Source organism: Schistocerca piceifrons, chromosome 1, assembly GCF_021461385.2.
Source record: "Schistocerca piceifrons isolate TAMUIC-IGC-003096 chromosome 1, iqSchPice1.1, whole genome shotgun sequence".
Taxonomy (NCBI): domain Eukaryota; kingdom Metazoa; phylum Arthropoda; class Insecta; order Orthoptera; family Acrididae; genus Schistocerca; species Schistocerca piceifrons.
Window position 1 is genome coordinate 69,199,808 of NC_060138.1, and position 22,391 is coordinate 69,222,198.

At 43.0% G+C, this 22,391-nt stretch overlaps 1 protein-coding gene across 1 annotated transcript in view; it reads right to left on the bottom strand.

The window, feature by feature from the left end:
- Positions 1 to 22,391, bottom strand: part of LOC124776929 — a 521,086-nt gene that overhangs the window by 359,562 nt on the left and 139,133 nt on the right. The gene's annotated exons all lie outside the window — the stretch shown is intronic.

A 22,391-nucleotide genomic window follows, 5' to 3' on the forward strand; every position in this document is an offset into this window, starting at 1 on the left:
AAAAGTGTGGGGTCATACACATAGAGCTCAAAGAAATCCGTTAAACTTCGGGTACTCTATAAATCAGTGAAATCTAAAGGCCATATGAATTCAACTAAATTCCTAGAAATTACAATTACGAACAACTTACATTGGAAAGAACAAATAGAAAATGTAGTGGGGAACACGAACCAAAGACTCCGTTTTATTGGCAGAACACTTAGAAGATGCAACAGATCTACTAAAGAGATTGTCTACACTACGCTTGTCCGTCCTCTTTTAGAGTACTGCTGCGTGGCGTGGGATCCTTACTAGATAGGATTAACAGAACACATGGGAAAGTTCAAAGAAGAGCAACATGTTTTGTATTATCGAGAAATAGGGGAGAGAGTATCACGGACATGATACAAGCTTTGGGGAGGATATCATTAAAACAAATGCGTTTTTCGTTGCGGTGGATTCTTCTAATAAAATAAGGGAAATCACAGCTCGCACGGAGAGATACAGATGTTCGTTTTCTTCGCGTGCTGTTCGAAATTGGAATAACTGAGAATTGTTGCGAAGCTGGTTCACCGAATTCTCTGTCAGGCACTTAGGGGTGAATGGCGGAGTATCCACGTAGGTACAAAAGGAAACCGAAGACATAGTTGTTGAAGAACCCTTTGCATAGGTAAACAGAACTGTTCGCCTGATGATTCCCCACGGCTTTCACTCTGCAGCCTTTGGCAGCGACCTCCTCTAACGCTGTTCATGACTTTTAACATTTATCCCCTTAACTTGGTTTTCAACACCACAATAGCAGAGACTACTGCTGCAACTTACCGAGTGGTCGATGCCGAGGTTACTTCGGCCAGTACTATGTTACCCTCCTATTTTTCCGATACACGTCTGTTGCGCGAGAAATACGACAGTTTTTCTACAATTTCTACAAGCTCTCTCAATACTATAGCACGTGTAAACAGAAATCAGCTGTACATTTCACCAGTGTATAAAACAAGAGAAAACGTAAAAGCTTACCAATATTACTCGAGTGCTTAAATTCGTTTTACCCATGATGATAGATAAAACTGTACAAATGTGTTGTACACAACTACGTCGCTTACATGCGTCAAAAGCGTCAGTCTCAATACTTTATACTATATATCTTACTTCCATTGGCATGGACGACTTCCTATAATTTTATTTCTATTATCGACGACATAGTAAGAGAACTGGTACACAAGCTGCTGCAGCAATTGCATATGAGTATGATGGATTTCATTTTGAATGGGAATTTAGGTTCACGGCGGGGAGAAGGGGGGGGGGGGGGGGAATAATAGCTTTGAGGATTACCTGCGGATGACATCAAATTCTGTCAGAGACGGCAAATATTACAAGATGAACACTAAAGAAAGGATAACAACAGGAATGATATTTCGTGAAATTAAATCAGTCTATGACGAGGGAATTGGATTATTGGATTAGAAAAAAATGGCTCTGAGCACTATGGGACTTAACTTCTGAGGTCATCAGTCCCCTAGAACTTAGAACTACTTAAACCTAACTAACCTAAGGACTTCACACACATCCATGCCCGAGGCAGGATTCGAACCTGCGACCGTAGCAGCCGTGCGGTTCCAGACTGAAGCGCCTAGAACCGCTCGGCCACGCCGGCCGGCTTGGATTAGCAAATGAGACACAAAAAATTGTAGATGAATTTTGCTATTTGGGCTGCAAAATTAGTGATGATGGTCGAATTAGAGAAGATATAAAGTGCAGACTGGCAATAGCAAGAAAAGCATTTCTGAAAAAGAGAAATTCGTTAACTTCGAACGTAAATTTAAATGTTAAAAAATCTTTCCTGGAGCGTGCGTGAGTGATACGTGAACAATAAACAATTCAGAAAAGAAGAGTACAGAAACTTTTGAGATATGATGTTACAGCAGAATGCCAATGAATAGATGGGTGGATAGAATAACTAATGAAGAAGTACTGTGTCGAATTAAGGAAAAAAAGATATTTACGTCAGGACTTCACAAAAGAAGTGATCATTTGGTAGGACACATCCTGAGGAATCAAGAATCGTCAATTTGGTAATGGAAGGAAATGAGTGTTGACGGAGGGGAGGGTGGGAGGGGGGAGTTAAAATTGTTGAGGGAAACCACGGCTTGAGTAAAGTAAGCAGTGCAAATGGCTGTAGGTTGCAGCAGCCATTCAGAGACGAGAAGGCCTCATCACGACAGGTTAGCGTGGGCAGCTGCATCAAGCCAGTCTCAGGACTGAAAGTGCACAACAACAACAACAACATCATGCTGGATTTATGTTATGACAGTGAGCATGTTCATCACATATCGTTTCATCGCTAGCTGAATCGTCAGCTGTGTCTTATTTGTTGCCTCCGCTGCTCTGCAGGGTGCCCGATGATAAGGGTTTGTTTTATCGTCAGCTCCTGGCGGTACGCAAACATAAATTTCTTCGAACCATTGATATTTACTTCGGGCTGAATACCGTTACACCCTTGTGGGAAATTCCGTGAGCGTACACCTGGAACTGAACGTTACTTTGCCATTCCGTTGTGAAATCGGGACTTCCGCTTGTAATGCCGTGTGACTCACGAGGGCAATGTTTATATCCAGCCAGCAATTTGCAATATGTACAGCATGTCAATGGTGTATCTGCGTATAGCCGTGACTACAGTCCAGTGGATGCGCCCTAAAGGAAAAACAAAGAACGGCCTCTGGTTTATTTTCACTTTTCGTGAAGCGCGTTTGCTTCTTCCCTTCGTCCTCATGTGTGACGCATGCGCGGAGCACGGGACCCGACCCACATAGGTGGAGTTCCCGCGCCAGCCTTGCGCAATGCGCCAGCGCCTCCAGTATGAATGGACGGAGTAGCGGATCTCTGCCTCGGCCCCCGTGACGTCCGTCGTAAACAGAAGGGTTCGTCCATTAATTTAGTCCGCCCGCCATTAACAGCTATGCGAGTCGCTCGCGCCAGGCTGCGCCACAGCTTTCACTCCGTGTGTTTCAGCTGTGACCTCTAGCCACGCTGCTGAGGGTCAGCATTCGTGCCCTCCGTCAGACACGAACGGTTCTTAATTCTCACCGTACAGTTTCTGCGACTACAACTCACAGAGTTATTAATGGCTAGGCTGCTTCCCGCCAATATTATCGGACCCAGTTTCTTTCCCCATTCTACATCTACAGCCTTTTCCGCAAACTACTGTGCATGGCCCAGTTATCGCAGCTTCTTCCCGTTCCATTCACGTGTGGAGCGCGTGATGAACGATTGCTTAAATGCGTCTGTAGGGACGACATTCTAGAATAAATGCTCCATGGAGCTCTTGGCGCGTCAGATTTGTATTCAGTCTTAACCTTTCGGCGACTTGCTCCGTCGTCATCACCAGGAGACATCTGTAGGTAGGTACTTTATTTAACTGGTCGAATGATGTCACAGAACATCTATATGTTACCAGGAATTATGTCCACATCTAATACTGAAGAGCAATCGTAACGATGCTGATTTCGTTACTTGGTAGATGACTCTGCTGATTTCTCATTTGCCTTTCAGTACCAAGCCTCTGTTTTCATGCACCATTAAGGGTGTAGCCACTGCCCCAGATAAAGTTGTTGATATACAATGCAATCTTAACGGCTTCTTTGGTAACAGTATCCTAGTAGGTAGATGAATGGAATAATAGGGTGGTCTCAAATTTCGTGTTTCTTCATGCACTTCTCGTAGTTTTTCTTTTCCTTTTGTTTTAAGAAGAATTTTAAGTTGAAGTCTAGATACCCATGCCGCCGTGGTCAAGAACTTGCGTCTTGTCAAATGGTCCAAATGGCTCTGAGCACTATGCGACTTAACTTCTGAGGTCATCAGTCGCCTAGAACTTAGAACTAATTAAACCTAACTAACCTAAGGACATCACACACATCCATGCCCGAGGCAGGATTCGAACCTGCGACCGTAGCGGTCACGCGGTTCCAGACTGAAGCGCCTTTAACCGCACGGCCATACCGGCCGACGCGTCTTGTCACTACGTGTTGTTTATTACTGCTTATGTGTATGCTTGACTACTACCATCTTCCACAGTGAAATTTTCACTCTGCAGCGGGGTGTGCGCTGATATGAGAGATTAAAACTGTATGCTAGACCGAGACTCGAACTCAGGAGCTTTGCGCTTGGCGGGAAAATCCTCTGCCTACCGAGTTACGCAAGCACGATTCATAACTCGTCCACAGAGCTTTGCTTCTGCCACATCAGTACCTCGTTTCCTACCTTTCAAACTTCACAGAAGTTCTCCTGCGAAACTTGAAGGACTAGAACTCCTGGAAGAAAGAATGCTGCGGAGACATGACCTAGCCACAGCCCAGGAGATGTTTCCGTAACGAAATTTTCACTCTGTAGCGGAGTGATGAGTTCGTCAAGAGTTTGGACATGTTGAAGAAATTAAGCATAGTTTCACATTTCTTAAATAATGTTTCTTTTTCTTGGGATTCAAATAAGTCCTACCTTAGTGACAAAGAGGCTACAAAAATCTTAAAGCGGCGTGTGATACGGCGGAAAGAGAGTGAAGTTAATGTAAGATTTCAATAGACCGTTGTCAGTCGATGAAGAACAAAAAGAATTAATTTTTCTTAGTGTGCACAATCACCGTAGGCAATAACCTAATTGTAGAAAAAGACAGTGAAACTTATGTGTTAACAGAAGACCCAACACCGTGTTACGAGTGGAGGCCGAAAGGCACGCGTTCTAGCTTACGCGGGCTGGCGTGAGGAGGGAAGAACTATACTGACGTGAGGGGGGGGGGGGGGGGGGAGGTGATGTTATAGGCTGATTAACTTCTGATGACTCTCTCTGTGTTTTTGTTCTTTAGAGATAGCTAAAATGTAAGGATGTAGAGGCTTAACTCACTAGGGGTAAGATAGATACTGCCTACAGGAAAATTAAAGAGACCTTTGGAGAAAAGAAAGTCACTTGTATGAATATCAAGAGCTCAGATGGAAACCCAGTTCTAAGCAAAGAAGGGAAGCAGAAAGGTGGAAGGAGTATATAGAGGGTCTATACAAGGGCGATATACTTGAGGACAATATTATGGAAATGGAAGAGGATGTAGATGAAGATGAAATAGGAGATACGATACTGCGTGAAGAGTTTGACAGAGCACTGAAAGACCTAAGTCGAAACAAGGCCCCGTGAGTAGACAACATTCCATTAGAACTACTGACGGCCCTGGAAGAGCCAGTCCTGACAAAACTCTACCATCTGGTGAGCAAGATGTATGAGACAGGCGAAATACCCTCAGACTTCAAGAAGAATATAATAATTCCAATCGCAAAGAAAGCTGGTGTTGACAGCTGTGAAAATTATCGAACTATCAGTTTAATAAGTCACAGCTGCAAAATACTAACGCGAATTCCTTACAGACGAATGGAAAAACTGGAAGAAGCGGACCTCGGCGAAGATCAGTTTGGATTCCGTAAAAACGTTGTAACACGTGAGGCAATACTGATCTTACGACTTATTTTAGAAGAAGGACTAAGGAAAGGCAAACCTAAATTTCTAGAATTTGTAGACTTAGAAAAAGCTTTTGACAATGTTGACTGGAATACTCTCTTTCAAATTCTAAAGGTGGCAGGGGTAAAATACAGGGAGCGAAAGGCTATTTACAATTTGTACAGAAACCAGATGGCAGTTATAAGAGTCGAGGGGCATGAAAGGGAAGCAGTGGTTGGGAAAGGAGTGAGACAGGGTTGTAGCCTGTCCCCGATGTTATTCAATCTGTATATTGAGCAAGCAGTAAAGGAAACAAAAGAAAATTTCGGAGTAGGTATTAAAATTCATGGAGAAGAAATAAAAACTTTGAGGTTTGCCGATGACATTCTAATTCTGTCAGAGACAGCAAAGGACTTGGAAGAGCAGTTAAATGAAATGGATAGTGTCTTGAACGGAGGATATAAGATGAACATCAACAAAAGCAAAACGAGGATAATGGAATGTAGTCGAATTAAGTCGGATGATGCTGAGGTAATTAGATTAAGAAATGAGACACTTAAAGTAGTAAAGGAGTTTCGCTACTTGGGGAGCAAAATAACTGATGATGGTCGAAGTAGAGAGGATGTAAAATGTAGACTGGCAATGGCAAGGAAAGCGTTTCTGGAGAAGAGAAATTTGTTAACATCGAGTATAGATTTAAGTGTCAGGAAGTCGTTTCTGAAAGTATTTCTATGGAGTGTAGCCATGTATAAAAGTGAAACATGGACGATAAATAGTTTGGACAAGAAGAGAATAGAAGTTTTCGAAATGTGGTGCTACAGAAGATTGCTGAAGATTAGATGGGTAGATCACATAACTAATGAGGAGGTATTGAATAGAATTGGGGAGAAGAGGAGTTTGTGGCACAACTTGACAAGAAGAAGGGACCGGTTGGTAGGACATGTTCTGAGGCATCAAGGGATCACAAATTTAGCATTGGAGTGCAGCGTGGAGGGTAAAAATCGTAGAGGGAGACCAAGAGATGAATACACTAAGCAGATTCGGGAGGATGTAGGTTGCAGTAAGTACTGGGAGATGAAGAAGCTTGCACAAGATAGAGTAGCATGGAGAGCTGCGTCAAACCAGTCTCAGGACTGAAGGTCACAACAACAAAACAACAAACATAATATGTCGATCGTTAGAGCCGTTCTTCCGGAATATATGCTCCCGGTATTCAGGTGTTCCTTGTCATAGTTTTAGCTCTATTAGCGAGTTTAAAGCTGCTTTCAAGTGGGCTGGTCGATGAAAGCTTTGCGCTCAGAGATATAGGTCAGTATGTGTTGACTTCCGTTAAACAGAATTTGTTAGCCACCCTTCTGATTTTCGTTCAAGTAGAAAATTTTCCACTGACGTTAGGATGTGCTGATGTGCAAAGCACATCTCTAGAATGCAAGAAGATTTTTCAGCCAAGTGCAGTGGATTTATGAACTGTCGTTGTTAATGTTGTAGTCTTCAGTCAGAAGATTAATTTGATGCAGTTCTCGACGGTAGGTTATACCGAGCAAAGCTCTTCATTTCTGCATAGATACCACAACCTACATCCATTTGAACCAGGTTACTGTATTCATCTCTTGGTCACCCTCTACAGCTTTACCCCTCTCTCCAAAACCTAATTAACTAATCCTTGATGCCTCATTGCGACCTGCCAGTCGATCCGTTGCCAATGTGTTTGTTTTCTCCCAGATTCGATTCAATATATTCTCGTCAGCAATCCAATCTACCCGTCTAATCTCCTGCATTCTTTGTAGCACCACATTTCAGAAGCTTCTGTTCACTTCTTATCTGAACTGTCTATCGTCAGCCTTGCATATCCGTACAATGCTCCACTTCAGACGAATTCTTTCAGAAAAAAGCTTCAGTTACATTTACATTCGACCTTAACAAATTTCTCCTGTCCAAAAAGATTTTGTTGCTATTGACAATGTACATTTTATGGCCTCCTTATTTCGTTCATCGTTACTTATTTTGCTGTCCGAATATCGGAACTCATCTACTATTTTTCGTCTCTCATTTTGTACTCTAATTCCATCAGCGTTACCTGATTTTCGACTACATTTCGTTATTATTGTTTTGTTCATGTCGATCTTATCACCTCTTTTAAAGACACTGCCCGTATCGTTCATGTGATTTTCCAAGTCCCTTGCCGTCTCCGACAGAATTAAAATGTCATCGGCAAAGCTACAAACTTAGATTACTACATAGGAAAATATAGTGTGGAGTTAACACCCTAGGAGCACGACTAGGTGTGGGAAACGGATAGGAATCAGGTGACATAAAAATAAGAAAGATGTCATTGCTGCAATCTAATACAGGGTGCGTCAAAAAAATGTATACACACTTTGAACTGTCATAGACAATTTATTTCCCGTTCTACAAGGTTAAATATCTGTGAGAAAGTAATGTTGTGGTTCTTCAACAGGTGGCAGCAGTGGCAAGGAAGTAACTGCAACATGGCAGACGTGCGTTTGAGCTTTGAAGCGCGGAAGCAGATAATTAAGTGGTACTGGAAGTTTGAGAATGTAGCTGCGGTTCGAAGACAGTGGAGAAGTGAGTATGGTACAAAACCACCTTCAAGGTTAACAATTACACGTTTACGAGACAAATTCGAAATTCATGGAACAGTGTGTGATGTGCATAAAGATCGATCAGAGCGACTCGTACAGCTACAAGTGATGAGTCCACAACTGCGGTCTTGGAACTGTTTCAGCGTTCACCTCAAAAATCTTCAAGGCAAGCGGCACGTGAGACTAATGTAAGTGCTAGTAGTGTGCTACGCATTCAGAAGGAAGGAAAGTTTCTTGTGCACATTCCAAGGCTGGTGCAACAGCTAAGTGACGACGATCCAGATCGAAGGTTAGAATTTTGTGAATGGGTTCAGGAGATGGCGAGTCGTGAACCGGGATTTATGGGTTGCATAATTTGGTCGGATGAAGCCCAATTCAAACTCAATGGAACTGTCAATAGGCACAATTGTGTGTACTGGGCTAAAGATAATCCTCACATTACAGTTGAAATGGCTGTGAATTTGCCTGGTGTAAATGTGTGGCGTGGTTTGTCTGCAAGGGGACTCATTGGGCCTTTCCGCTTTGAAGGTACTGTTACTGGAGAAACGTACCTAACAATGCTTGCTGACTCCATATTCCCTACCATTCGTGCATTATACGGTAATGATGAGTTTTATTTCGAACAAGATGGCCCCCCGCCGCACTATCATAGGGACGTACGAGCATATCTGGATCACAATGTGCCAGGCCAGTCGATAGGATGCAGGGGACCAATCGAGTTTCCTGCACGCTCTCCAGACCTCACGCCGCTGGATTTCTTCTTATGGGGCACAGTAAAAGATGAGGTGTACAAACGTAAACCACGTAAACTGGACACACTTTGGAATCAGATTCAGGCGGTGTGCGCAGAAATCTCATTGGACACTTTGGTACGATGTACGGAATCAGTGGTGACTCGTACTCAGAAATGAATTGATGCTGAAGGCCACCAGTTTGAACATTAATCACATTTGCAAGGTACATTTATTTTTCCAATTGGACTTTAAGCTTTCCATTTCCAGAAATTTAACATTGTAGAACGGGAAATAAATTTTCTATGACGCTTCAAAGTGTGTATACATTTTTTTGACGCACCCTGCATAATATCGGAGTGAATAAGGCACTGGTAAATAGCTAAACCTGTACACTGTCAGCAAAATAAAGGTTTGAAGAAATTGTCGTAAGCAGTCACAGGCTTCATTTAAGAAACGCATCCTTTGCACGTGTGAGCAAACTGCACTAAAAGCGAGATAGTAGTTTGCTGAAGCGGTTAGCAGCGCCGGGAACTTGACTGTATATTCTGGGTGCGGGTAGTGCTGAGCCAAAAGCAAGTCTAACCGGCAGCGCAAACAGCGTCTCTCGCGCCTGGAAGCAGGGCGACTGGCACCGGCGAAGAGCGCGCCGTGTGGGTGAGGCGATGTGAGGAGAGCGGCGTGTCTGGGCCACATTAGCGCTGTGCGCGCCGGCAGGCGCCCGCCTTGCCGGCCTTGAGAAAGCGGCGCTTCCGCTGTCCCGCTTCTCAGGCGGCTACACCCCCCCCCCCCCCTCTCTGCTTAGCCACCTGCCCGCCACCCACGCACGCTACGACGCAGACGTGACTCGTCATTCTCCGCTTCTCTTTAAACCGGACTGGCGGAAACCGAGTGCCACATCTTAAGTTTACCTACAGTCTACTAACCAAGATCGTGTTCGGGTTAATTAGTAGAAAAATATATTTGACAACAAACTAAAACATATGCCGGATGATCAAAAAGTCAGTATAAATTTGAAAACTGAGTAAATCACGGAATAATGTAGATAGAGAGGTACAAATTGACACACATTCTTGGAATGACATGGGCTTTTATTAGAACCAAAAAAATACAAAAGTTCAAAAAATGTCCGACAGATGGCGCTTCATCTGATCTGAATAGCAATAATTAGCATAACAAAGTCAGACAAAGCAAAGATGATGTTCTTTACAGGAAATGCTCAATATCTCCACCATCATTCCTCAACAATAGCTGTAGTCGAGGAATAATGTTGTGAACAGCACTGTAAAGCATGTCCGGAGTTATGGTGAGGTATTGGCGTCGGATGTTTGCTTTCAGCATCCCTAGAGATGTCGGTCGATCACGATACACTTGCGACTTCAGGTAACCCCAAAGCCAATAATCGCACGGACTGAGGTCTGGGGACCTGGGAGGCCAAGCATGACGAAAGTGGCGGCTGGACACACGATCATCACCAAACGACGCGCATCTATTAGACATTTTGTGAACTTTTTTTTTGGTTCTAATAAAACCCCATGTCATTCCAAGAATGTGTGTCAATTTTTACCTCTCTATCTACATTATTCCGTGATTTACTCAGTTTTCAAATTTATACTGACTTTTTGATCACCCGGTACATAGTTAGGTTTAAGTGGTGTCTAGGAGACTGATGACCTCAGATGTTAAGTCCCATAGTCCTTAGAGCCATTTGAATCATTTTTTTATTAGCGTCAGGCGACTTTGAGAGCCAATCCAGTACCTGCGCACCTTTCTTCTTTTTCCAGTCGCTTTACTGCGGTGTTTCGCATCGCTGCAGTATCCAATCTTCATTTTTGTCGATGAAATGAGCGTATGGCACCGTTTAGCGGGAGGCCCCAGTCGGAGAAGTTCGGCCGCCAAGTGCAGGTCTTATTTCAGTCGACGCCACACTGGGTGACTCGCACGCCTGTGGATTAAATGATGATGAGGACAACACAACACCCAGTCCCCGAGCGGAGAAAATATCGAACCCGGGCCCCCTTGCATGGGAAGCGAGCACGCTATCACCCAGCTAAGCAGGCGGACTTTGTCGATGAACAACGTTTGGCAGTCGGCATCAAATATCTTCGATAAACGCGACGCCTAAATTGCAGTCATGTCTCTTATTGTGTATCTCAGTCAAGATTTCACTGTAACTAATGCTTTATGGACATTGCATGGAGTACAAACGTTCCCTGTGTTGGGCTGTGTAAGAACTAAGGCGATATCTTTTACCATCTGTGTGTAATGCCGACCACGCGCTTGCTTAACAGACTGTAAGTTTCACACCTGGAGATATCAATACTGCGATCGTGGAGATGATAGTTACCTGACTTCACTGATTAGATAAAGCGAAACTAAATGCGAAAAAGTCCCAAGTAATCATAGTTTCCCATTACAAATTAATAAATTCAGATTTAAGTGAACAACTGCTTACTGTTCTTCTTCATGCTATTCCAATACCATACCAGAAAACAGTGAAGAACTTGGATGTAAGTTTGGATGAGCATCGCAGTTACGCAGAAAATACTGTCACCACAAGCAGGAAGACGTCCGTTTGCCTGAAAGCCATCAAAAGGATTCGGGACATACTTCCGCAGGATGTGAAACGTGAAATTGTCCTATCACGTGCTCTACTGAACCTGCACTATTTCGATTTACTGCGACACGGCATTAATACCGTGAACAATACACGGTTAGAACAAACCACGAATGCTTGTGCGCGCTACATCTGCAACATCCGTCTATTTGACCACGTCATTGCTTCATAAGTCCAGTGGTAATGGTTAAGACAAGGCTAGTTACATGACTATCGTATCTTCTGTGCTCATACAACCCAGAACCTGCTCAGCTCATCATTATCGAAACACAACGTGTCACTCATCTAAGACTCTAGCTGTGTCCCAGCATTTAAAAAAATTCCGAACTCTGTCTCTGCTGCTGCTTTCCGGCCGTGGGACAAGTTGTCCTGCAGTCTGCGCCCAATTAAACGTCTTATTGCTTTTAAGAATAAGTTCAAGCAGTTCCTTCTATCACCCTCATATCGCTTCCGTCAAAGAATAAATAAAATTCTCCCATCCTTACCGAATTCCGCTTCTTGTTCTTTTCGTTTCTCAGTCAGTCACGTCACTCTCTTTTCCCTTGTCTTCATTATCTGTGGTTTATCACATTCTTCCTTCTGTCCCTCTTCCATCCTTCCCCTCATTTTCATTTTCCCTGCTGCTGCCTTCCTGTAATTTCTATCGTTGTACTCATCATTAAGGAATGTAAACTGTGTGTTTTTTCTGCACTATAGTACTTTCTAAATGTTACATGTAAAGTATAACACGCTTATCATAAATACGCAATGCGAAATGGGTAGAGTGCCTGGTTAAACATAAGGAAGATCCTGATGGCCCTAATCCTGCCAGGTGTAATAAATCAATAAATAAATATTATTGTTCCGTCTGGATGCCGACACCCCCAAACACTCAGTTGTCTCAACATGAATGGCGCTGTATCGAAAACCTTTTTTCCAAAGAGTCTTTCATCTCTTTACTCCCTGATGCAGGTCTACATAGAATCACATTTACCTAATATGCCGTAATTTCAGGGATAGAATAGCGTTTAACAGATCAGATTAATAATAAATAAAAGGACTACAGACATTTTTGTACTGTTGTGGTCTCCTGTCCAAAGATTGGATTGATGCATCACTCCATGGTACTCTATTCTGAGCAAGCATCTTAATCTCCGAATTACTACTGCAACCTATATCAATCTGAACTTGGTCCCTGTATTCACATCTGGCCCTCCGTCTACAATTTTTACAAACCGCACTTCCCTCCATGACCAAACTGACCACACTTTGATGTCCCAGGATGTGTCCCATTAATTGATTCCTTCTTTTAGTCAAGTTGTGCCACAAATTTCGTTTATTCCCAAATTCTATGTAACAAGTTATTGCAACTGATTGTTAGTCTTTACAAAAGCGAACACAACGTGTACATTCGAAGGATATATATTTACGTTATAGATAGATACATATTTCGTAATAAAATAAGGCAATGTTTAACTTTCGTCCTACACAAGTCAGGAGGTTGTTATGTTCTCCCTCCTGGCCTTATTGCTAACTAAATATAGGAAAAATTTAACTATCTAATGAGATGCTGAAAATCCTCAAGATCTGGACATGTTATCCTGCCGCAGCTCTTTCATATAACACACCAAAGTTTTGATGTGTATCAGCCAGCGCTGCGAACATGTGAGGAAAAACTCATATCATCGTTGACAGTGCGACCAATGGCATAAAAATTTGTGAACCACCCGTTGGCGACAGTGACAGATCATACAGCATTGCCCACAAGAAGTGAGTGGCCGTCGGTTCAATAAATAATTCTGCTTACAACGCGGGCGATCTGCGCACTCATTTTTTTTTTAATGGGAGTTAACTGCTAAGGTCATCAGTCCCTAAGCTTACACACTACTTAACCTAAATTATCCTAAGGACAATCGCATACACCCATGCCCGAGGGAGGACTCGAACCTCCGCCGGGACTAGCCGCACATGCGCCCTCTTGCTCGACTTCATACCTGCCTCGTATAAGCACCTTTAGTTGCATCACCATTTATTGTGACTGGAACACGGTGAAAACAGTTTTGTGTTTTTAGGTCATTGTGTTACAATATGTAAGAAATGTTTTTCTTTCTTTATAACTCATCTTACACTGAAGAATTAAAGGATTACTTTTTCAAAACCCGGTAACTGTCTCCCATTTTGACGTAAAAGTTTGAAATTTTGCTTAAAGGTGCCTACAATCTGCCTTTGTAAGAGTGCCAAAGCGTGGTGCTTGTTACCTGGCAGCGTTGCATGCGTTGGATGTTACCTGACACCTGCATTAGGGAACCCGTACTGTCTCTCACCTGAAAAAAGACAAAAAAGTATAAAGAACAAATGAAATGGTGGAAAGCAATACTTAAAAGCTAAAAAATCATCTATGATGGATTGAATATGTGATTCACTCTTAGTAATTTAGCCTTCCGATCGAACAAAATTGAGGTTATTGTTGATGAAGATACCATTTGACAATGGCATCAAGAGCATATCAGTGCCGTAACTGAAAATCTTTTCCCAAATACCCTTTACTGCGAACCATCACCCCCTTTCTCATTGCGCCAATCTCAATTGGCTGGTGTCTCCAGACAGGCAACTAGTTACAACTGACCATGAACCTGTTCTAATCATCTACAAATACACCCACATTGACCATAAAATACAGCTAGGTAAAGCTGACCAAAAAGCAGAAATTCCACAAACGAAAGGTTTTACTAGGAAGCATTCGTAAAGAACGGGAAATCTGAAGAATTTCAGAAAAAACGTTTACAATAGCAGTAAGCGTAGGCTTCCGCGGCCGTTGTCACAGTCAATAAAATTCATTTGGGTTTGAGGCCGCATTGTCAATCATAAAATTCCGACGTTTCGGCGATTGTTGCAAGATGCGTTCCTCAGGGTGTATTACTAACAATACCTGTGTCGAGAAACATTGGCTCTGACAAAGGCGAGTTCTCATAAATTCCAGAGTCCTCTAGGAGCAGCGGAGAGACGGAACGAAGTCATCGGGCAAAGAGCACGGGTAACAGATATTTCAGATGGAGTTACCAGGCTCACGTGACAGCTGGCCCAGGCGAGAGCCCAACAAATGGAGCAATTACTTTACTGTAGAGAGTCTGTTATTTTATTGAAGACGCAGAAGAAGCGTTGGAAGACCCCAGAAGAGATGGCTCGATGATATCACAAGGACTAAGCTGTTGGAGAATGAGTGAAGTAGAAGAATATGGATAAGTCCTTCATTCACTAGTGAACATGTATTGGCTAAAAAAGGAAGGAAGAAAAGAAAGCTAGGACAGTGCTTTGCTGCACCATTCGAGCGTGAAGAAGGCGCTGAGATAAAGCCGGACCAAATATGGTTTATATTCACAGCAATGATGTTGACTGCAGTCGAGAGTTTTATACCAGACGTTATTATTTGACGATACAGATCCCGACGGTATACAAAATAAGTCAGGATTCTGTTGCAGAAGCAACGAGAAAGGCATACCGAACGCTAAATCTCCAAGACTGGCGTCGGTTTACAGATGCTCGAAACCTAGCGCGGACTTCAGTGCGAGGTGCTTTCAATATTTTCCAAAACAAGACTCTGTCTCGAAATTTGTCAGTAAATCCAATAAGGTTCTGATCATATGTAAAGTATACCAGCAGCTGGACACACTCAAGCTTCACTGCATAATGGGAGTGGTTATGCTACTGACGTCAGCATCACTACATCAGAGTTACTAAACACGGTTTACTAAAATGTAAACTTTCACGGCCGGAAATATCTTGTCCATTATAATTATCCAGGCTGTTATGCCGTGCTCGGTTGATGAATCCTGTGGTGATTCCCAACGTTTCGTCTCCGACTGCGGGAGACATTTTCAAGGGGGTCCGTAGCTTGATGGAAGGTCCAACATACACACTGGCGAGCCAGTGTGTGTGTTGGACCTTCCATCAAGCTACGGACCCCCTTGAAGATGTCTCCCGCAGTCGGAGACGAAACGTTGGGAATCACCACAGGATTCATCAACCGACCACGGCATAACAGCCCGGATAATTATAATGGACAAGATGAACACGGTTTTCCGAAACTGCTACACCAAAGAAGATGCAGTAAATATTCCAGGATTCCTACGAAGAACAGCTGCCATCATGAGCAATTTTGGTAAACTAAGCGTACCGAAGCAGCTTAAGTCACCCAATAAAGGCAATTCTTCCGGTGTAGACTGTATACCAGTTAGGATCTTTTCGGTGTATGCTGATGAATTAAGTTCTATTTAGCACTCATACACAACAGTTCTCTATACGAAAGTTCAGTATCTAACGAGTGGAAAGTTGCACATGTCACACTAACATACAAGAAAGGAAACAGAAGTAATCTGTTGGTTTATAAGCCAATGTAACTGATATCGATTTGCAACAGTATTATGGAACGTATACTGTGTTCCACATCTATGAATTATCTCGAAGAAAACTGTTTATCGACACATAACCGGCTCGCAATCAGAAAGCATCGTTCTGCTGAGACACAACTGGCTAGCTGTTTATTGGCACGAAGTAATGAATGCTATTGGCGGGGGAACCTCATGTTGATCCTACTTATAATTTTTTGAGTCATCAGTCTTCTGACTGGTTTCACGCGGCCCGCCACGAATTCCTCTCTTGTGCCAACCTCTCCATCTCAAGTAGCACTTGCACCGTACGTCCTCAATCATTTGTTGGACGTAGCCAGTCTCTGCCTTCCTCTGCATTTTTTTTCTCTACAGCTACCCTGGAAGTTATTTCCTCCCTCATGTTTTAACGTATGTCCTACCATCGTGTCCCGTCTTTTTGTCTAACGTTCCCGTACTTTCCTTTTTAAGGCAATTCTACGGAGAAAATGCTCATTCCCTGTCTCCCCAGTCCATATTTAAATACTTTCAGAAGGCTTGAGACACCGTTCTCCACAAGTGACTACCAATCAAATTGCGCCCCTATGGAGTATCGACTCACATGTGTGAATAGATTCGTGGTTTACTGTCTAGAAGGTCACAGTTCTTAGTAACTGACGGAAAGACGTCCAATTAAACAGAACTGATATCTAGAGTTTCCAAGGGAAATTTTCCGGGCCCTCTGCTGTTCTCCATATACATAAAAGATGTAGGAGACAATTTGAGCAACTTTTTACATTACCTGTAGATGATGCTGTCATTTACCGTCTAGTACAAACATCAGCAGATCAGAATCAATAATGAAAAGTGTGGGGTCCTCCTCGTGAGTGCTAAAAAGAGTTTTGTTAAATTTAGACTACACAATAAATTAAAACAAATTTAAGGGTCGTAAAATCAGCTAAATACCCATGGATTACAATTAGAAACAACTTAAACTGGAACCATCACGTTCGCGGAGTGTTTAGAAGATGCAAAAAATCAACTAAAGAGACTGCCTACACAATTCTTTCAGTCCTCTTCTGGAGTACTGCTGCGCATTTGGGGGTCCTTACCAGAAAGGACTGACGGAGGCTAGCGAAAAGTTTCAAAGAGTGGTAGCACATTTTGTATTATCGCGTAATAGAGGAGAGAGTGTAGCCGATATGATACGTGCGTTTAGGTAGGGATCTGTATTCCGCGAAAGGAACTGTTCGGAGTGGTCTTTCTTTTAGTGAAATATCGTTCTTTTGCTCCTGGCTTTCCCTACTTATAGGAAGTTGGAATGCGCACGAACGAATTTCCCGTCCTTTCATACTGAGTACACCCCACTCCCAGGACCTAAGCGTCCGTAGTTCTGAACTCCTAATGGTGAATTGCCCGAACTGCGTCAGATCGGAAGACTGAGACCATTCCACTAGTTCAGTTCAGTGTCTGTATCTAAATATTTCTTTACCACCTTAAGAATTATTTTTTTGTGAACTATTAAATAAGAACTAGTTTTTCCTTATTCCAGACCCTATCAGATAAGAAAAAGAACTAGGAAGCAGAAAAAAGCTCTAGTGATATACACTGAAATGCCAAAGAAACTAGTACAGGCAAGCGCGTTCGATTACAGTGATGTGTAAACAGACAGAATACGGCGCAGCGGTCGGTAACGCCTGTATAAGACGACAAGCGTCTGGTGCAGTTGTTAGATCGGTTATAGCCGCTACAGTGGAAGGTTATCAAGCTTTAAGTAAGTTTGAACGTGGTGTTACAGTCGGCGCACGAGCCATGGGACACAGTGTCTCCGCGATGAAATGGAGATTTTTCTCGTTCGATCATTTCACGAGTGTGCCGTGAATATCAGGAATCCGGTAAAACATCAAATCTCCGACATCACTGCGACCGGAAAAAGATCCTGCAACAACGGGACCAACGTGATAGAAGTGCAACCCTTCCGCAAATTGCTGAAGATTTCAATGCTGGGCCATCAACAAGTGTCAGCGTGCGAACCATTCAACGAAACATCATCGATGTGGGATTTCGGAAAAGAAGGCCCACTTGTGTGCCCTTGGTGACTGCACGACACAAAGCTTTACGCCTCGCCTGAGCTCGTCAACACCGACATTGGACTATTGACGACTGGAGACATCTTGCATGATCGGACGAGTGTCATTTCAAATTGCATCGAGCGGATGGTCGTGTACGGGTATGGAGACAACCTCATGAATCCATGGATCCTGTATGTCAGCTGGGGACTGTTCGAGTTGGTGGAGACCCTATAATTGTGTGGGGTGTTTGCAGTTTTGTGATATGGGATCCCTGATACGTCTAAATACGACTCTGACAGGTGGCATGTACGTAAGCGTCCTATCTGATCACCTGCACCCATTCATGTCCATTGTGAATTTCGACTGACTTGGGCAATTCCAGAATGACAATGCTGCACCTCACAGACACAGAATCGCTGAAGAGTAGCTCCAGGAACAATCTTCTGAGTCTAAACACTTCCGCTGGTCAGCAGACTCCCCTGACATGAGCAGATCTGGGCTGCCTTGCCGCGTGCTGTTCTGAAGAGATCTCCACCCCCCGTACTGTTATAGATTTATGGACAGCCCCGCAGGATTCATGGTGTCAGTTCCATTCAGCACTACTACATGCATTATTTGAGTCAATGCCACGTCGTATTGCGGCACTTTTGCGTGCTCGCGGGGGCCCTACATGATATTAGGCGCGTGCATCAGTTTCGTTGGCTCTTCAGTGTATGTTTGATATGTCATATATGAAGATCGCCTCTAGCAGTGCAGCTTAGAGACCCGTACAACAGCAGCACGCAGCGCAATTAAGCCTACACCCCTTGTCGGACAGCAGCTCTGGACAGCTGCGCTTATCACGGTGCCCCTGCCTGTCACGGGACGCGGACGGCCAGCCTTGCCCGGGATGGGCGTCACCGGAACGATCAACTGTGCCTGGGGAGAGCCCATTGTGATGCGTGTGGCTGCGCAGGAGTTATTAGGGAGCGCAGCCCAGCCCGGTGACCCAGAAGCGGAGTTAGATCGAGGGCCGAGACCAGCTCCATCCCAACGCCCACACAGAGCAGGCTCCTGGCTGCTGCCAACGGTAACCACAGTAGTAGTTTGTACACGACGGAGGTGGAGACCTCGAAAACAACTCACTTCGCCTCGCCTCTGTTGAACTCTGCGTTCCAGAAGCAGCTTTGTTTAAATCTGCATAAATGCAAGCTTATCCCTACAATAAAGGGAATGAACTCGACAGGACCAAATCGACAAGATTAACAGTGAACATCTGGAGGCGTTACAACCTACGAGGCGGTACCTAAAATTTCCGAGAATTTAAATATCGCCAGCAAACATTCAACAGCAGAAACCGCCACTGCTAGGCGCGTCTAGTTGTGTCTTTCAATTGTCAATCTGCTGCGTGGCGTCATTGTGGGTGCATCTGTGTGAACGTTGTTGCTCATTTCTTTCACCATTTTCTACTGTGTCTGCGAATTTCGATATGGCTGACCCGAAGGAACACAGGATCTGCATTAAGTTTGGTTTTAAGCTGCGCAAAACTATAGATGAATCCCACTGCATGCTTTGCAAGCTTTGAGCTGAGCAAGAACATCTGAGTGGTTTAAGCGATTTAAAGATGGTCGGGAATCTGTGGAGAGTGACAAAAATTCGGGCCTGCCGTCAGCACGCACAACTCAGGAAACGCTAGCGAAAGTCTGTCAGTGTCCCACAAGAATGCAAAACAGGCAATCTGAGATGTTCGAGAAATCGCTGGAATTACATACGGGACATGTTAACGCATTCTAGCTGACGAACTAAACATGAGACGAATTGCAGCGAAGTTCTTTGCTCGGCTTCCGAACGCCAAGAACGAGACAGTCGCGTTCAGGTGTACATTGAACTGCAGACAACTGTTCTAGTTGATGCATATTTCTTGAGTGGGGCCATGACTGCCGCTGAATCATGTACAGTTACGACCTTGAAACAAAACAACGGCTTGACAGACGGGAGACCTAAGACCGGCTATTGCATCATGACAACGGACCTGCACATACCTCACTCATTGTGAGGGTATTCCTGGCAAAAAACAACACGGCAACTGTTCCCCACCGACCCTACTCACCTGCTGCAGCCACTTGAGATTTCGTTCTCTTCGCTAAAATGAAATTTAAATTGGAAGAGGAGTGTTTTGACTCTAAAGAAGAAATTCAAGTGGAATGGCAACTAATTTTGAAACACAGTTCGCCAGCAAATCCTGTTTCAGTTCAATGAAAAATTGCTGGAACCGTTGCATTTAAGCCCGAGGAGACTATTTTGAAGGTGACATTGGAAATTAAGATATAAGCTAAATTTTCTAATTTGTACTACGATATTCTCGGAGATCCTGGGTAGCACTTCATTTAAGTATCTAGGGATGAAATTAAGAAGGGATGTGAAATGTTGGCAATATGTCAGTACTAGAGAAGAGCGAATGGCGGGGCTCTGGGAGGCCGCAGTGCATCTATAATAGAAATTGCATACGACCACTGCTAAAGTACTGCTCCTGTGTTCAGAGTACTCATGAAGAAGGCGGGACAACGTTCAGAGACGCGCTGCTACGATCGTAATGTGTCGGTACACCCACGTAAAGGTGTAACAGAAAGGCTTGGGGAAATGAGGAATCCTTGGCGGAAAGACGACAGTGCCTAAAGCTCTCCCGAAACACTATCGGATAAATCTTTATTGCAGTAAGGCTGTTCAACAGTTCTGCTGTCACCATTATACATTTCGTGTAGGGATCGTGACAATAAGGTAAGAGATATTAGGGAACGTACAGAAGGGCACAGACAGAAAAATTTCCGTCGTTCAATTAGCGAGTGGAATATGGCAAAAAATAGACAATATTTTTGCGCAATGTCCTATGCAGTGGCATTCGGAGTATGTGTCTAAATCTAGAAGCACCAGTCGTTCGAAACTCAATTCAATTTTCACAGAAAAAACTGGACAGAAATTCAGCCTTATTCAAGACACCCTTTTATAGTTTCGTTATTACCCAAATACGTTTCGGCACTTTATGTGCTATCTTCAGCGGGATTTTTATTTTCTCTCTGAAAAATTATTATTACATGTTAACTTCTTACGTAGTATATGTGGATTTTTCAGCTAAAAGGCATTTACATGTACAAATGAGTGCTAATTAGGTGTCAAATATTTTACATTACTTTATATACGGTGTACAGTTGAAGATCATGTACCGTGCTCAGGCATTATACCTTATTCACATGCGCTATGCTGAAAGATTTTAGATCTAGAATACTAAACTTGAAAATAATACTGTCATATGTTGTTCACAAACCTCACATTACGTTATTAGTTGTGTATGCTGGTAGTTTTACATCTACCAGACATACTTCCATTTGTCATCTGCAAACAACGCAATGTTTCCTATTTTTCTATTTTTGGTCCATTAAATGGTGTCGTGCATAAATTTCTATCCAGTTTTCCTTAACAACCGCGGAAAATAAGAAGAGTAACAACATCTAAAAGATAATTTCACAGAAATTTGGACAGGAAATTAGAACTCACGGAGATGGAATAAAAACTTTCAGGTTTACAGATCACACCGTAATTCTGTCAGAGACAGCAACAGTTCGGAAGATCAGTTGAACGAAATGGATAGCGTCTTGAAAAGATGTTATTAGACAAACAACAACAACAAAAGTAAAATAAGGTAATGGTATATAATCGAATTAAATCAGGAGATGCTAAGGGAATTAGCATTGCGGAAGAGACGCTCAAAGTAGTAACACTATTCAGGCAGCAAAGAGGTATTGGCGGTCGAAGCACACATCAGCAAACAAAAGTACTAATCTTACAAATCTTTACAGAGCTGAAAAACGAGACTATGTTAACATTTTATTTGGTTAAGGAACCACGCAACATACTAAATTACCGGATGTAACAACTAACGAACGATTTATCCATAATTTTGACAAAATACTGCTGTAAAGGTTGAATAAAACCACACAACCACAAATTTAAAAAAAAGTAGAAAGTCATTTAAAAATATAAAGTATCCATCAATATCAAAAATCATCTTCACCAAAGATTACGAGAATAGCATACCAATATATATTTCAGGCTGTTTTATTTGTACGATAATTCTTGACAATGGTGACAACTCGAAACTTGTAGCGACAATAAAGGCAAAATATTTGTAATAGCAGCTTTGATGCAATTAGTATATATTTCGCCTCACTCTGTCCATCTGTGAGCTGCAGAAGTTAGCGGATAGCCGCGCCCAAGTTGAAGGCATGTTTCTATTCTTTTTGAAGACGTTCGACACAATTTGCACTGTCGTACTGTGAATGAAATACGAACTTCCGGAATATCGGAAAGGCTTTTAGGACTGGGTTGAAGACTCACTACCAAATATTGCTCGTGTCGAAATTTGCACAGGGCAGAAATTGTCTTATGCGAAAGTAGCTTCCTCCAGTCCCTAGGGTAATACAACAGTGACGTTGCTATTTATAATACATTAAATGACTTTGTGGACAAAATCAGAAAATCCGGAAGGCAATTTACCGATATTACTGTTGTGTATAGGAAAATTGCAATGCCAGAAA